Source organism: Salmo salar, chromosome ssa24, assembly GCF_905237065.1.
Source record: "Salmo salar chromosome ssa24, Ssal_v3.1, whole genome shotgun sequence".
NCBI lineage: Eukaryota > Metazoa > Chordata > Actinopteri > Salmoniformes > Salmonidae > Salmo > Salmo salar.
The window spans coordinates 18,454,716-18,472,759 of NC_059465.1; the positions used below are offsets into that span (position 1 = coordinate 18,454,716).

The following is an 18,044-nucleotide window of genomic DNA, read 5'->3' on the forward strand; positions in this document are numbered from 1 at the left end:
CCTGAACAAGGCAGTTAACCCACTGTTCCTAGGCCGTCACTGAAAATAAGAATTTGTTCTTAACTGACTTGCCTAGTTAAATAAAGGTAAAAAAATAAACATTTGAATGATTCAAGAGTATGTCACAGGGATTTAATTTAGTTAGCAAATATGCCACCACCATCAGATTAAATACTGCTGCGTGTGTCATGATATTGCAAATCCATTAGTTACGTGTTGTCGTGAATTTTCATTAAATCTCTTGACAAGTGGCATGACATAATAATGATTGTATTGTAGCATATAGTTCATTAGTGTTACTTTATTGTCCCCCTATGTCTCAACGTGAGGCAGTCTTGGATTTCTTCTGAATAACAAATGAGGAAGTGATGAGTCACAGAGGAGAGGAGTGTGTCTGTCTGTCTGTCTGTCAGTGCTGGAGACTAGCAACAGTCAGGTCCGCCTGGCTGCAGAGGTTAGAGGGTGGGAGGGCATTTAGGGGAGGGCTCTGTGGTGATGGATGATTGCTGAGAGAGAGGAGGACGAGGCATGAAATAGAATGAGGAGTAAGGACAGAGAAACTGGGCACCAATAGAACTCCTCCAGACAGAGATGGAGAGACAGAGAGAGAAGAGTGTACAGTAGGAGAGAGAGGGAGATGAATCCTGTCTCAAATTTGCTGATGGTTGCTCCTCTCAGGTTGCACTGGCCAAACGTTTACATTAACATATACATTTAAACATTTACGTATGCATTTAATTGTACAGTATTTGGTAAGTCTTCTCCCGAAAGTCAACACTTAGAAGGTTAACATGTCAAAATTGCGAAGAAGAGACACTTTATTTGAGATTTGTGGGAAAATATAGAGTACAGTCTGCGTCTGCTTGTCAAGTTAGTGGAACTGAAGACTGGAAGGGTCGATAACACTAGAACAGCAAATGTGAAAATGCAACGTCGGAGTCATGTTTCTCTTGGCAACCACATGTTCCACTCAAAATTGGATGCACTCGTGGTGTCTGCACAGTATGAGAGAATAGGAAGGTAAATTACTCTGAGTATACAAAACATAAGGAACATTTGCTCTTTCCATGACATAAACTGACCAGGTGAATCCAGGTGAAAGCTATGATCCCTTATTGATGTCACCTGTTAAATCCACTTCAAATCAGTGTAGATGAAGGGGAGGAAAGAGGGTAAAGAAGGATTTTAAGCCTTGAGACAATTGAGACATGGTTTGTGTATGTGTGCCATTCAGAGAGTGAATGGGCAAGTCAAAAGATTGAAGTGCCTTTGACCGGGGTATGGTAGTAGGTGCCATATGTTTTACATAACCCCATGGTTCTCAAAACTTGTACCCAGAGAGCTACCGTCCTATAGGTTTTCAATCCAACCCAAACCTGATCAAGCTCACCTGTTGGGGTGAAAACCTACAAGACGGTTGCTCTTTCGGAACATGTTCTTAAATCCCTGGCCTAACCAATGCTAAGTGACAGTGTGAATGGCATAGTAACTGTGTAATTGTTGTTTTATGTTTTATAATAACATAAAATTGTTTAAAACATTTTTTTAACTACAATGTTATTTCTTGAAAATGTTATTCGTATAAGACGCTATGAGCCTCCTCAACTTCCTGGAATCCAATGTAGCTGCTGTTGGGGTCAGGGTAGTTAGATGTAATTGCTGCCACCACAGAGGCTAGGAGTACCCATCGTTGACCTCGACCTAGATGTTCAGCCCCTCAGAATCCACTCCAGGGTGATCCGATAAGAGACCAGTCTGTAATGTCTAGAGAGACAGAAAATAAATACATGATAATGTTATATAGGTTGGATATTTATTTTCATCTTAGAGAGTAATATAAATGTCCTGTGAGTAATATTAGCCAAAACACTTACGCTTCAGAGAGCTTCCCATTTGGACCGTCAGGTGTGACATGTTTTGGAGACACCGTCAGCTGTCTCCAAAACACCTGGACGCCATCTTCTGCTGCATCGTCAGTCTGATGTTCTACCCCCTCCATTATCGGAATAAGCTGGTCCCATTCTCGACAGCCGATACATTCACTGTCCGTTGGTAGAGGTAGGCATCTCCCGCAACCGCTCCACAAGTCACCGTGCGTTCTGGGAAGAGCCTGTGTTTCCTCGACATCTGCTCGGTCCTATCTCTCTATAGCTCTTTTTCTCTCGGTCAGCCCGCAAATAGAACAACTCAGCCTCGGTATACTCCATGTCACAAGGGTTGTCGAAAGGAGACCAAGACGCAGCGTGGATAGTGCTCATTTTCAATGCTTTTAATGACGACACTTGACAAAACAAGAAAACGACCAATAACAGTCCCGTCAGGTACTAAGACTAAAACGGAAAACAACTACCCACAAACCCCAAAGGAAAACAGGCTGCCTAAGTATGGCTTCCAATCAGAGACAACGAAAGACACCTGCCTCTGATTGGAAACCATACCCGGCCAAAACCTGGAAAACAAAACATAGAAATAGAATACTAGAAAAACCCCACCTATAAACAGAAAACCCAAAACCACCCAACACAACCACCTGTCACGCCCTGACTGCTCTACTATGGCAAATTACCTCTTATAAGGGTCAGGACGTGACAGTACCGCCCCAAAGGTGCAGACCCCGACTGCACCCAAACACAAACCCAACAAAAACAACCCCAAACACAAAGGGAGGGAAGGGAGGGTGACAAACGTCTATGGCGGCTCATGCGCTACACTCAGACCCTTCCTCTGCCTCCGATCCTCCAGCAACGGAGGTGGCTCCGGATCAGGGCGTAACCCCCGTTCCACCCGCAGATCCCTCCGCTTCTGTAACCCTGGCCTGTGGATCATTATCGGAGGAATCGGACTGTAGATCCTTACCGGAAGCTCTGTGCTGCAGGCCACCGCTGGAGGATCTGGGCTGCAGGCCGCCGCTGGAGGATCCGGGCTGAGGAGCATCGCTGGAGGCTCCGGGCTGAGGAGTGTGGCTGGAGGCTCCGGACTGGACAGCGTTGCTGGAGGCTCCGGACCGGAGAGCGTCGCTGGAGGCTCCGGACCGGAGAGCGTCGCTGGAGGCTCCGGACCGGAGAGCGTCGCTGGAGGCTCCGGACCGGAGAGCGTCTCTGTAGGTTCCGGACTGGGGAACTTCACTGCAGGCTCCGTGCCATGGATCATCACTACTGGTACCGTGCCATGGATCATCACTGGAGGCTTTGTGCCATGGATCATCACTGGAGGCTCCGGGCCATGGGTTATCACTGGAGGCTTCGTGCCATGGATCATCACTGGAGGCTTCGGACCATTGATCATCACTGGAGGCTTCCTACGGGGAGCTGGAACCGGTCTCACCAGACTGGGGAGACGCACTGAGGACTGCGTGCTCAAAGCAGGCACCGGCCGTACTGGGCAATGGAGGCGTACTGGAGGAAGAGTGCGAGAAGCAGGCACAGCGCATACTGGGCTATGGTGGCACACTGGAGGGAGAGTGCGCGGAGCAGGCACAGGACGTACTGGGCTATGGTGGCGCACTGGAGGGAGAGTGCACGGAGCAGGCACAGGACGTACTGGGCTATGGTGGCGCACTGGAGGGAGAGTGCGCGGAGCAGGCACAGGGTACACTGGGCCTTGGAGGCGCACTGGAGGTCTGGCGCTTAGGGCTGGCACAACCCGTCCTGGCTCGATGTTGATTATAGCCCGGCAAGGGCGGAGCGCTGGTATAGGACGAACTGGGCTGTGCTGGTGAATGGGGGGTACCGTGCGTAGAGCGGGTGCAGGATAACCTGGGCCAAAGAGACGCACTGGAGACCAGATATGTTGAACCGGTGCACTTCTCCCTGGCTGCCGGCCAACTCTAGCACGGCAACGGTGAGGAGCTTGCACCGAGCGCACCGGGCTGTGAGTGTGCATGGGCGACACCGTGCGCACCACTGCATAACACGGTGCTTCTACCGTCACTCGCTCCCCATGGTAAGCACTGGGAGTTGGCTCAGGTCTTAACCTCGCCTTCGCCAATCTACCCGTGTGCCCCCCCCCCCAACATTTTTTTGCCGCTGCCTCTCGGCCTCTTCTTGCCTGCCTAGCCGTTCCTCCCAGTGTCGTCGTTCCTCCTTCGCTGCCTCAATCTCCCACTGCGGACGGTGATACTCCCCAGGGCTTGTCCAGGGTCCTGCCCCATCTAAGATCTCCTCCCAGGTCCACTCCTCTGAACCACACTGCTTGGTCCTGCTCTTACTCCTCGAGAATACACGCTCCTTGGTCTGTTGGTGGTGGGTAGTTTTGTCACAAGGGTCGTCGAAAGGAGACCAAGACGCAGCGTGGATAGTGCTCATTTTCAATGCTTTTAATGACGACACTTGACAAAACAAGAAAACGACCAACAACAGTCCCGTCAGGTACTAAGACTAAATGGAAAACAACTACCCACAAACCCCAAAGGAAAACAGGCTGCCTAAGTGTGGCTTCCAATCAGAGACAACGAAAGACACCTGCCTCTGATTGGAAGCCATACCCGGCAAAACCTGGAAAACAAACATTGAAATAGAATACTAGAAAAACCCCACCTATAAACAGAAAACCCAAAACCACCCGACACAACCACCTGTCACGCCCTGACCGCTCTACTATGGAAAATGACCTCTTACAAGGGTCAGGACGAGACACTCCATCTCAATCTGATATTGCACAACAGTACCATTCTGAAAATTAGGCAGGTCTCCAATTTCCTCTTTGTTCTCTGTCTGACATTCTTTACTCTAATTACATTTGAAGAAGGCGGCAAATACTTTGAAAATTATTGTTTACATCCTTCAACCACGTCCACCTCGGATTCCCCGACCTAGGTCCCGACTCGCGGCGCACATCTACTTCCTGGATTTCAAAACGAAAATAACAAAATACACTGGTAAAAGGTATCCTACTGAAATAGTTAGCAGGACAATTATGCTAAGAAAGTCATTACAAGGACTATTGCAGTCACGGGAGGCCAGAGCGGAGTGTTTGGGAGGTATTTAGGCATTCATCATTATTACTATTTCACACACAGTGAGTCCATATAACATTGTCGTCTGTTAAGCCAAATCTTACATCTGAACTAATTTATTCTTGCCTCAACAATGCATAGCCAAAACAAAACACACTGTCCCAATACTTTGAGCTCACTGTATCTCTGCTAGAGCTGACCTTATCTGCTATTGTCCCTTCTCAGTGTACAGGGCTTGAGAGGGATGCCTAAGGTAAAGCCAAACATGTTTAATGTTAAAATCTGCTACTCTTTTGGAATGCAGTATTGTCAAGATAACTACTTTTTACCGTGTGTAAAATTGCTTGTTTCATTTGAAAGCTTTTTATAAAAATACAAAAAATGCATGAAATGAAATGTATGCATTCACTACTTTAAGTCGCTCTGTATAAGAGCGTCTGCTAAATGACAAATGTAAATGTATTTATGATACACTTTGATGTTGCATGGGGTTTCTATGGGGAAGGCGGGGGTAGAATCAGTTTATTATCTACATCTAAATACTCAAGCAATGGCCCTAAAAACTGTCTGGGGTAATGAAAAACGACCGGGCAAGTGTTATAAAGGGCCCAGAAATGTTTTGGGGAATAACTTCCGCTTTAAGGGGTCTTGTTGGTTAGATCAGGGCAGGATCAGTGACCCTGTTATGGCTGGATTGATTTAATCCGATTGGGCAGGCCGGGGAGATCGGGTTTGGAGGTTCTGGGGCCTCGACGGGGGGCATCAGGGCCTCACAGACAGTCCAACTTAACGGGCACAGCACCTGCCACTTTACTGCATTTTCCTCCCTCTCTACTATTCACTGTCATTACCATTCTAAATTGCATGTAATTCAGAGACAAACAGGCAAGATTTGTAAAAATAAAGATGATTGTCTTGTTTTGGTTCTGTTAATCTCTCTCCTCTCTCTCTCGTGGGAAGTGTAGCTCATACATAAGGCTGATATTAGCTCCGGCTGCATTGTATTATACTAGCCTTTAGAAAGATCCCCCTCCTCACACCTGCAACCAATTAGCCCTGTCTCTTGGTCACTGTATCTGTATAGTGTCGTTGGGCCTGATTAAGCTGGCTTCCTGTGATGGCAGGCCAACATATCTACAGTGTTAGTCGAGAGCATGGCAGATTAATACTCAGCAGCTAGAATCGGGAGCTTGTCAGGAACCAGATGAGCTAGTTGAATGGTAAGTGATGAGCTACAAGCCATTGGCCTTCTTAATTAAGTTGGACCGAAATGACTTGACGCGGCCATTTCCTCCTTAACCTCTTTGGCCCTGGACCCCATTTTTCTATAAAAAAAATGTGTGACCCCACCATGTAAAACAAGTGATGTAATCAACGGCCAATGTCTACTTTTTTAATTGGGGCTATAAAAGTCTATTACAAATCAGCCTGACAGTACTTTCAGTGATGGGGTCATAATATTTTGTAATTTAAACCGTTCAGAAGATAGAGCCACATTTGTAGGAAGAAAACAGAAACCGCTCTGTTAATTATGGCTCTATGAATCAAGCACGATTTATATTTTATTTCAGAGTTTCTCTCGCAACCCCATTTTCAAATCAGGGACCCCTAGTTTGGTAAACGCTGCCTTAACGACTGGGGAAAAGAAGAAAATACTTTCTGTCGTGAAAGGAAAGGAAGCGCTCTTTCGCTGGTGGAAAACCGGACATAGGGGTGAAGCTTAGAGACTGCTGCCTTCAGAAAGTATTCACACCCCTTGACTTTTTCCACATTTTGTGTTACAAGGTGGGATTAAAATTGATTTAATTGTCATTTTTTGACAACAATCTACACAAAATGCTCTGTAATGTCAAAGTGGAAGAATGTTTATTTTTTATGGAAAATAAAACACAAATATATCTTGATTAGATTAGTCAATACATTTAAAAAATATATATTTCACCTTTATTTAACCAGGTAGGCCAGTTGAGAACAAGTTCTCATTTACAACTGCGACCTGGCCAAGATAAAGCAAAGCAGTGCGACACAAACAACAACACAGAGTTACACATGGACAGTCAATAACATCATAGAAAAGTCTATATACAGTGTGTGCAAATGAGGTAAGATTAGGGAGGTAAGGCAATAAATAGGCCGTAGTAGCGAAGTAATTACAATTTAGCAATTAAACATTGGAGTGATATATGTGCAGAAGATGAATATGCAAGTAGAGATACTGGGGTGCAAAGGAGCAAAAACTAAATAAAAAACAATATGGGGATGCGGTAGTTGGATGGGATATTTACAGATGGGCTATGTACAGGTGCAATGACCTGTAAGCTGCTCTGACAGCTGATGCTTAAAGTTAGTGAGGGAGAAATCAAATCAAATGTATTTATAAATCCCTTCTTACATCAGCTGATATCTCAAAGTGCTGTACAGAAACCCAGCCTAAAACCCCAAACAGCAAGCAATGCAGGTGTAGAAGTACGGTGGCTAGGAAAAACTCCCTAGAAAGGCCAGAACCTAGGAAGAAACCTAGAGAGGAACCAGGCTATGAGGGGTGGCCAGTACTCTTCTGGCTGTGCCGGGTGGAGATTATAACAGAACATGGCCAAGATGTTCAAATGTTCATAGATGACCAGCAGGGTCAAATAATAATAATCACAGTGGTTGTCGAGGGTGCAACAGGTCAGCACCTCAAGAGTAAATGTCAGTTGGCTTTTCATAGCCGATCATTCAGAGTATCTCTACCGCTCCTGAGAGAGAGTTGAAAACAGCAGGTCTGGGACAGGTAGCACGTCCTGTGAACAGGTCAGGGTTCCATAGCCGCAGGCAGAACAGTTGAAACTGGAGCAGCAGCACAGCTAGGTGGACTGGGGACAGCAAGGAGTCATCAGGCCAGGTACTCCTGAGGCATGGTCCTAGATCATGTGAGTCTCCAGCTTCAGTGATTTTTGCAATTCGTTCCAGTCATTGGCAGCAGAGAACTGTAAGGAAAGGCGGCCAAACGAGGAATTGGCTTTGGGGGTGACCAGTGAAATATACCTGCTGGAGTGCGTGCTACAGGTGGGTGTTGCTATGGTGAGCAGTGAGCTGAGATAAGGCGGGGCTTTACCTAGCAAAGACTTATAGATGACCTGGAGCCAGTGGGTTTGGCAACGAATATGAAGTGAGGGCCAGCCAACGAGAGCATACAGGTCGCAGTGGTGGGTAGTATATGGGGCTTTGGTGACAAAACGAACGGCACCATGATAGACTGCATCCAATTTGCTGAATAGAGTGTTGGAGGCTATTTTGTAAATGACATCGCCAAAGTCAAGGATCGGTAGGATAGTCAGTTTTACGAGGGTATGTTTGGCAGCATGAGTGAAGGATGCTTTTTTTGCGAAATAGGAAGCCGATTCTAGATTTAATTTTGGATTGGAGATGCTTAATGTGAGTCTTGAAGGAGAGTTTACAGTCTAACCCGACATTTAAGTATTTGTAGTTGTCCACATATTCTAAGTCAGAACCGTCCAGAGTAGTGATGCTGGACGGTTGGGCAGGTGCGGGCAGCGATCGGTTGAAGAGCATGCATTTAGTTTTACTAGCGTTTAAGAGCAGTTGGAGGCCACGGAAGGAGAGTTGTATGGCATTGAAGCTCGTCTGGAAGTTAGTTAACACAGTGTCCAAAGAAGGGCCAGAAGTATACAGAATGGTGTCGTCTACGTAGAGGTGGATCAGAGAATCACCAGCAGCAAGAGCGACATCATTGATGTATACAGGGAAAAGAGTCGGCCTGAAAATTGAACCCTGTGGCACCCCCGTAGAAACTGCAAGAGGTCCGGACAACGGACCCTCCGATTTGACACACTGAACTTTGTCTGAGAAGTAGTTGGTGAACCAGGCGAGGCAGTCATTTGAGAAACCAAGGCTGTTGAGTCTGCCGATAAGAATGTGGTGATTGACAGAGTCGAAAGAATCACCTTCGGCAGTGATTACAGCAGTAAGTCTTTCTGGGTGAGTCTCCAAGAGCTTTCCACACATGGATTATATTGCTGGAAACAGTATTGCTGGATTGTTGGAGCTAGAAACATAAGCATTTTGCTGCATCTGCGATAACATCTGCAAACGGTGTATGCGACCAATAAACTTTGATTTCATTTGATTTGAAGCAGTCCTATAAAGCAGCAAACCTTGGCTACCCAGCCAACCTTGAAGGAGCACACAATAGTCCCAGACATGTTCTCTGAATTAGCAGGCCTGTGTGGGAGGCTGTATAATCTACCTTCCAGATTAAGATGACATGGTCATTGTCTAGGTATGGGAATTTAATTATGGTGTGTGAGGTGGTGCAAATGAGATTACGGAGAGACGAACGAGCCAATGTGCGTTTTTTTATGTGTTAACATTTTTTTTAAACTCTGTTAAATACTGTTTATGCTTAATTAAGATTCAATGATATCTGTGGCTCAGTTGGTAGAGCATGGTGTTTGCAACACCAGGGTTGTGGGTTCAATTCCCACGGGGGACCAGTACGAAGAAAAAAAAATGTATGAAATGTATACATTCACTACTGTAAGTCGCTCTGGATAAGAGCGTCTGCTAAATTACTAAAATGTATATCTACAGAAAGAATGGACTTTGAAAAAATCTCTTGGTTATTGAACTACAGTAAGTGAAGTGGATTTACACCCGGTAACGGAATTGTAGTAGCAGAATTTCATCATGGTTCCCTGATCTGTACTACATATAAATGCATAATTATGGATATGAACTTCATGGTGATGTATCCTAAATAGGTACACAATGGTATAAATATGCAATATCCTCCTTTGCATAATTGGGTATCATTCTACACACTGACTATTATTTTAATGAGCTCTGCCCACGAACAAGACCAAATTTGGTTGGTCCAGGCAGGACCAAATCGGAACCAATCAGAGACGTGCAGTGTCTTCTGAAAGTATTTCCCACCCCTTGACTTGTTTAATTTAGATTTTGTGTCACTGTCCTACACACAATACCCCATAATATCAAAGTGGTATTGTGTTTTTAGAATTGTTTACTAATGAATTAAAATGAAAAGATGAAATGTCTTGAGTCAATAAATATTGAACCCCTTTGTTATGGAAAGTGTAAATCAGTTCAATAGTAAGAATGTGCTTAACAAGTCACATTGTAAGTTGCTTGGATTCACTCTGTATGCAATAATAGTGTTTAACATATTTTTGAATGACTACCTCATCTCTACCCCATACATACAATTATCTGTAAGGTCCCGCAGTCGAGCAGTGAATTTCAAACACAGATAAAACCACAAAGGCCAGGGAGGTTTTCCAATACCTCACAAAGAAGGGCACCTATTGGAAAATGGGGGGGGGGGCATTTTGAATATCCCCATGAGCATGGTGAAGTGATTAATTACACTTTGGATGGTGTATCAATACACCCAGTCGCTACAAAGAAACAGTCGTCCTTCCTAAACCACTATGAGACCAATGGTGACTTTAAAACAGTTACAGAGACAGAGTTTAATGGCTGTGATAGGAGAAAACTGAGGATGAATCAACAACATTGTAGTTACTCCACAATACTAACCCAAATGACAGAGTGAAAAGAAGGAAGCCTGTACAGAATAAAAATATTCCAAAACGTGCATTCTGTTTGCAATAAGCTACTAAAGCAAAAATGATGTTGGTGAAGAAATTAACTTTATGTCTTGAATACAAAGTGTTATGTTTGGGGCAAATCCAACACGACACATCCCTGAGTACCACTCTTCATATTTTTAAGCATGGTGGTGGCTGCATCACGTTATGGGCATTCTGGTCATCGGCAAGGACTGGGAGTTTTTTTAAGGAAAAGAAAAGGAATAGAGCTAAGCACATGTCAAATCCTAGAGGAAAACCTGGTTCAGTCTGCTTTCCAACAGACACTGAAAGACAAATTTACTTTTCAGCAGGACAATAACCTAAAACACAAGTTCCAATATACACTGGAGTTGCTTACCAAGATGACATTGCATGTTCCTGAGTGGTCTAGTTACAGTTTTGACTTAAATCGGCTTGAAAATCCATGTCATTACTTGAAAATGGATGTCTAGCAATGATCAAAAACCAACTTGACATATCAACAATAATTTTAAAAAGAACAATGTGTAGATATTGTACAATCCAGGTGTGAAAAGCTCTTATAGACTTACCCAGAAAGACTCACACCTAAAAAAAAGATTAAAAAAAATAAATACAAGACAGCTGTTATCGCTTTCAAAGGTGTTTCTAGCATGTATTGACTCAGGGTTGTGAATACTTATGTAAATTAGATATTTCTGTTTTTCAAATGTACTCTACTTTACTGTACTGAACTATACTGTACTGAACTATATTCTTATTTTCTTTACTGTTTTGGTAACAGAATTTTTCGTTTTAATCACTTAATAATTAATTAACAAAGTTATATCAGGTAAAACTAATTGATAGGTCTACCTTGTTACTTCTGTGAACTTTCATTATCCTATCTGCTCATGAAAATATATTTAAGATATGTGGGTTTTTGGTAATGGAATTTCAAGACACAAGGTAATGTTTCTTAAACTTACAGAAGGCAGAAACAAAAACTACAGTGCATTCGGAAAGTATTCAGACCCCTTGACTTTTTCCACATTTTGTTACTTTACAGCTTTATTCTAAAATGTATTAAATAGTTTTTTCCCCCCCCCATCAATCTACACACCAGACCCCATAATGACAGAAAAACAGGTTTTTAGATTATATAAATGTAAAAAAAAATCACATTTGCCTAAGTATTCAGTATTTTGTTGAAGCACCTTTGGCAGCGATTACAGCCTCAAGTCTTCTTGGGTATGACGCTACAAGCTTGGCACAACTGTATTTGGGGAGTTTCTCCCATTCTTCTCTGCAGATCCTCTCAAACGCTGTCAGGTTGGAAGTGGAGTGTCTCTGCACATCTATTTTCAGGTCTCTCCAGAGATGTTCGATCGGGTTCAAGTCCAGACTCTGAGACTTGTCCCAAAGCCACTCCTGTGTTGTCTTGGCTGTGTGCTTTGGGTCCTTATCCTGTTGGAAGGTGAACCTTCACCCCAGTCTGAGGTCCTGAGCGCTCTGGAACAGGTTTTCATCAAGGATCTCTCTGTACTTTGCTCCGTTCATCTTTCCCTCAATCCTGACTAGTCTCCCAGTCCCTGCCGCTGAAAAACATCCCCACAGTATGATGCTGCCACCACCATGCTTCAGCGTAGGGATGGTGCCAGGTTTCCTCAAGACGTAATTTATTTATTATATATTTTTTCCAGGCCAAAGAGTTAAATCTTGGTTTCATCAGACCAGAGAATATTGCTTCTCATGGTCTGAGAGTCTTTAGGTGCCTTTTGGAAAACTCCAAGCGGGCTGTTATGTGCCTTTTACTGAGTAGTGGCTTCCGTCTGGGCACTCTACAGTAAAGGCCTGATTGGTGGAGTGCTGCAGAGATGGTTGTCCTTCTGGAAGGTTCTCCCATCTCCAGAGAGGAACTCTGGAGCTCTGTCAGAGTGACTGTCGGGTTCTTGGTCACGACCCTGACCAAGGCCCTTCCCCATTTGCACAGTTTGGCCAATTCTTTCAACCTCATGGCTTGGTTTTTGCTCTGACATGTACTGTCAACTGTGGGACCTAATATAGACGTGTGTGCTTTTTCAAATCATGTCAAATCAATTGAATTCACCACAGGTGGACTCCAATCAAGTTGTAGAAACATCTCAAGGATGTTCAATGGAAACAGGATGCACCTGAGCTCAATTTCGAGTCTCATAGCAAAGGGTCTGAATGCTTACAGATTGTAAATAAGGTAGTTCTGCTTTTAATTTTTAATAACATTTGCAAACATTTCTAACAACGTGTTTTTTGCTTTTCCATTATGGGGTATTGTGTGTAGATTGTTGAGGGGAAAAACTATTTAATCAATTTTAGAATAAGGCTATAACGTAACAAAATGTGGAAAAAGGGAAGGGGTCTGAATACTTTCGGAATGCACTGTAAATATAAGTGTTGATATTAGTTTGCAGGGGTCTTTACTTCAACTTTATTGTATTTTGATTAGGGATGTGAAACTTTTCAAATAATCAAGTTAATGGCATTAGTTCATCACCATTAATCACAATTTTAGAATTTGCTCAAATTTGGCTCTTAATAAAGATTTTTCAATCTAAAAAGCAGTGCTTTGAGTTACAGGCAAACTATGCTTTGATTTTAAGGGACAGCAACACAAAATGATCTACATCACTCAGAATATTGTAATATCATTTTCACCATAAACAACACAAAAGTTACTGTAACATACAGCTATTAATGATCCCAAAGTTTAAGTAGGCCTACTCCCTCTTATCAATGTTCTTGAAGTTTAACACTTGCGCACAGCACACACACACTCTGTCGCTCTCTCGCTCTCTCTCTCTCTCTCTCTCTCACACACACACACACACACACACACACACACACACACACACACACACACACACACACACCTTTAAGTACTGTTAAAGCTTCAGGCAATTAGTGTAACTATATGGAAAAATAACTGGCTCTATGGATACAAAGTAAACTTGTCCAACAATGTTACGAAAACACTGTAACCATCTGTACTGTTCAGATAACTTTACACACATAAGCCTACACAATCTCCCTCCCACACCCTCTTTCTCACTTACTCCCACTCTCACACTACTGACTATGATATTGATTACTGCATTGTTGGGAAAGAGCAAGCAAGAAAGGCATTTCACTGTTCTAGTGCACGTGACAAAAGAAAAACTTGAAACACATCCTCTCTCGCACACACACACACACACACACACACACACACACACAATCACACACACACCTCACTCTTGCATATGCAGCCTACCTTTGAAGCGTCTCTTTGTGGAGCCTATTCCTTTTCAGTTCTTCCTGTGCCATCCAAATTTGTGCATAGCGTAGTCAGTGGTCAAGTTATCAGGATCCTAGCTAGGTAACATGACCAAGTTATCAGGATGCTAGCTAGGTAACATGACCAAGTTATCAGGATGCTAGCTAGGTAACATGACCAAGTTATCAGGATGCTAGCTAGGTAACATGACCAAGTTATCAGGATGCTAGCTAGGTAACATGACCAAGTTATCAGGATGCTAGCTAGGTAACATGACCAAGTTATCAGGATGCTAGCTAGGTAACATGACCAAGTTATCAGGATGCCAACTAGGTAGCATGACCAAGTTATCAGGATGCTAGCTAGGTAACATGACCAAGTTATCAGGATGCTAGCTAGGTAACATGACCAAGTTATCAGGATGCCAGCTAGGTAACATGACCACGTTATCAGGATGCCAGCTAGGTAACATGACCAAGTTATCAGGATGCTAGCTAGGTAACATGACCAAGTTATCAGGATGCCAGCTAGGTAGCATGACCAAGTTATCAGGATGCTAGCTAGGTAACATGACCAAGTTATCAGGATGCTAGCTAGGTAACATGACCAACTAGCTAAACAATGTTGTGTGTAACCAAACCAAAACATAGCTGCTCATGAGTAGTTTAAAACGGCCTGTGACGTGCGCACGAATCCGCAGCAGAAAGAAAAACCATAGGTCCAGTAATATTGGGCATAATGATTTTGGCTAGAGGCACATGGTCTTCAGCTATGTAGAGGCTCAAACATTGACTGCAGCTGTATTCCATGTTGTATTCCGCCCTTAAAGGGGTCCGTGCGGTAAAGAAATAGAGACGCGATTAACGGCATCCAAAAAATGTAAACATGTCGCGCATTAACACGTTATTAACGTGTTAACTTTGACAGCCCAAGTTTTGATGTATTTCTAATACCTTTTAATACTTTTTTCTGGTAGATGTTTTCTAAGACCCCTTTTCCATCCGTTTGGTCAGAAATCAAAGCCTTTGCAGATTCCAAATTTTTTGGATGGAATTCCCCCAAAATATAGACTCAAAGCTTTCATTTGACACCTGATTTGACATGCTTTAACTCTACCTACATGTACATATTACCTCAATTACCTCGACTAACCTGTGCCCCCACACATTGACTCTGTACTGATACCCCCTGTAAATAGCCTCACTATTGTTATTTTACTGCTTCTCTTTAATTATTTGTTCTCTTTATTTTTACTTATCTATTTTTTACTTAACACTTATTTTTCTAATTGTTGGTTAAGGGCTTGTAAGTAAGCATTTCACTGTAAGGTTGTATTCGGCGCATGTGACAAATACAAATTAATTTGATTTAATTTGCTCATCTGAACTTCACATGTTGGTGCTCATGGGACCTTTTACATGGAAATGACTTGATCCAATAAACTCAGTCTGACTAGTAAGGTTGGTGATATTGGTCTGATAGAGCTGAGGAGAGCCTGTAGTGTTGACAGTTCATCCTCCCTTTCCCCTGTCCTCCCATTGGTCCTTTGCTGCTATCTCTGTAATGTGTGTGTTTATACGCTACTGGTGTACTGGGGTTCTCTAACAATGCACACAGTGCGTGCACTAATTCCCTGGATGTGTCTGGTTAGCGTAAAGGGAAATTCCACTCAAAAACGATCATATAATACATGTTATATACCGGGTGGTTCGAGCCCTTAATGCTGATTGGCTGAAAGCCATGGTATATCAGACCGTATACCATGGGTATGACCAAAAATGACTTTTTACATTGGTAACCAGTTTATAATAGCAATACGGCTAAGGGCTGTTTAGCCCTTAGCCGTGGTATATTGGACATATACCACACACCCTCGTGCCTTACCTCTTAATTTCATCATTATGATGATGTGGTCAGTGACACTTTGCTTCTTGAAAGTCCAATATCTTGAAAACCTGACTGTTGACTTGCAAAACATTTTGGGACTCTATTGACAGTGGACTAATGAAAAATACAAAAATATTGTTTTTGAGTGGAGTTTCCCTTTAACAACTGTGGCCTATATGCTAAGAGCCTCTGCTCTGTCTAACTAGGGATGGGCATCACAATAATAATATAATGATATGTATCCGGATAGTCGAAATACATGTGTTTTCGAAACTTCAATGGAGACTTGATCATGCGACACGAGTGTTTCAGCAGAAGAGTGGGGGAGGGGCGAGAGTGGAGTGACAGTCTATGTGTGTTGCACGTAGGGTTGCGCATTTTGGGGAATATTCAGAGGTGGAAACTTTCCGTGGGAATTAATGGGAATATATGGGAATTAACAGGAATATATGGGAATTAACGGAAATATATGCAAATTTATATTCATACCATTTAAATGTAGATGTTTTTTGCATTGGATATATTTACCTTATCATATGGAGACAGAAACATAAACTTTTTACCTTGTCATAAGCAGACATAATTGAAAATGATTCCAACCTTCCAATAGAAATAAAAAAACTATTTAGTTACGAATTTAACTTAAATTAAATGAGTTGACTCTTCACATGGGATGATTTCACTGAACAAAAGAAAGGGAATATTGAATGATCCCCAATGATCCATCGCATCTCCCAAAAACATTTTCAATATACATCTGTAAAATGATAGTCTAGAAACTAAAGTTTTGGTTGTCTTCCTCTCAGGCTTCCATGTCTTCTCCCTGGACCTCCTCAATGTCCACCTCAATCATCAAATCAAATCAAATATATTTATATAGCCCTTCTTACATCAGCTGATATCTCAAAGTGCTGTACAGAAACCCAGCCTAAAACCCCAAACAGCAAGTAATGCAGGTGTAGAAGCACGGTGGCTAGGAAAAACTCCCTAGAAAGGTCAAAACCTAGGAAGAAACCTAGAGAGGAACCAGGCTATGAGGGGTGGCCAGTCCTCTTCTGGCTGTGCCGGGTGGAGATTATAACAGAACATGGCCAAGATGTTCAAATGTTCATAAATGACCAGCAGGGTCAAATAATAATAATCATAGTGGTTGTCGAGGGTGCAACAGGTCAGCACCTCAAGAGTAAATGTCAGTTGGCTTTTCATAGCCGATCATTGAGAGTATCTCTGCCGCTCCTGCTGTCTCTAGAGAGTTGAAAACAGCAGGTCTGGGACAGGTAGCACATCCGGTGAACAGGTCAGGGTTCCATAGCCGCAGGCAGAACAGTTGAAACTGGAGCAGCAGCACGGCCAGGTGGACTGGGGACAGCAAGGATTCATCATGTCAGGTAGTCCTGAGGCATGGTCCTAGGGCTCAGGTCCTCCGAGAGAGAGAAAGACAGAGAGAAAGAGAGAATTAGAGAGAGCATACTTAAATTCACACAGGAGACCGGATAAGACAGGAGAAATACTCCAGATATAATAGACTGACCCTAGCCCCCCGACACAAACTACTGCAACATAAATACTGGAGGCTGAGACAGGAGCGGTCAGGAGACACTGACACTTACCACCTCTCCCAAAATACATCATCCAGGAGGATTCTCTTAATGGGGCTGTCCATATCAGCAGACTGTGATATGGCCATTTCTTGGAGAGACTCCTTCCCCTCCAGGAGACTCAAACATGATGACAACACCACCCCAACGGGTGTTGTAGGGCAGGTTCAATGTGGTGCTCTTATTCTTCTCACTTTGCTTGGTGAGGTAGATTGCTGCTATAACTGGATGACCCTTCACATACCTAACCATTTCCTTGGCTCTCTTGTAGAGGATATCCATTGTTTTCAGTGCCATGATGTCCTTGAGGAGCAGATTCAATGCATGAGCAGCACAGCCAATGGGTGTGATGTGAGGGTAGGACTTCTCCACTTTAGACCAAGCAGCCTTCATGTTCGCAGCATTGTCTGTTACCAGTGCAAATACCTTCTGTGGTCCAAGGTTATTGATGACTGCCTTCAGCTCATCTGCAATGTAGAGACCGGTGTGTCTGTTGTCCCTTGTGTCTATGCTCTTGTAGAATACTGGTTGAGGGGTGGAGATGATGTAGTTAATTATTCCTTGCCCATGAACATTTGACCACCCATCAGAGATGATTGCAATACAGTCTGCATTCTCTATGATTTGCTTGACCTTCACATGAACAGTGTTGAACTCTGCATCCAGCAAATGATGCAGAGTTCTTTTCCAATACACATTGCCTGTGAGCATCAGAGGTGAACCAGTTGCATACACAGCTT

The 18,044-nt window shown here is 43.3% G+C and overlaps 1 protein-coding gene across 3 annotated transcripts in view; it reads left to right on the forward strand.

The window, feature by feature from the left end:
* Positions 1–18,044, forward strand: part of LOC106585320 (tetratricopeptide repeat protein 28) — a 442,041-nt gene that overhangs the window by 163,497 nt on the left and 260,500 nt on the right. The gene's annotated exons all lie outside the window — the stretch shown is intronic.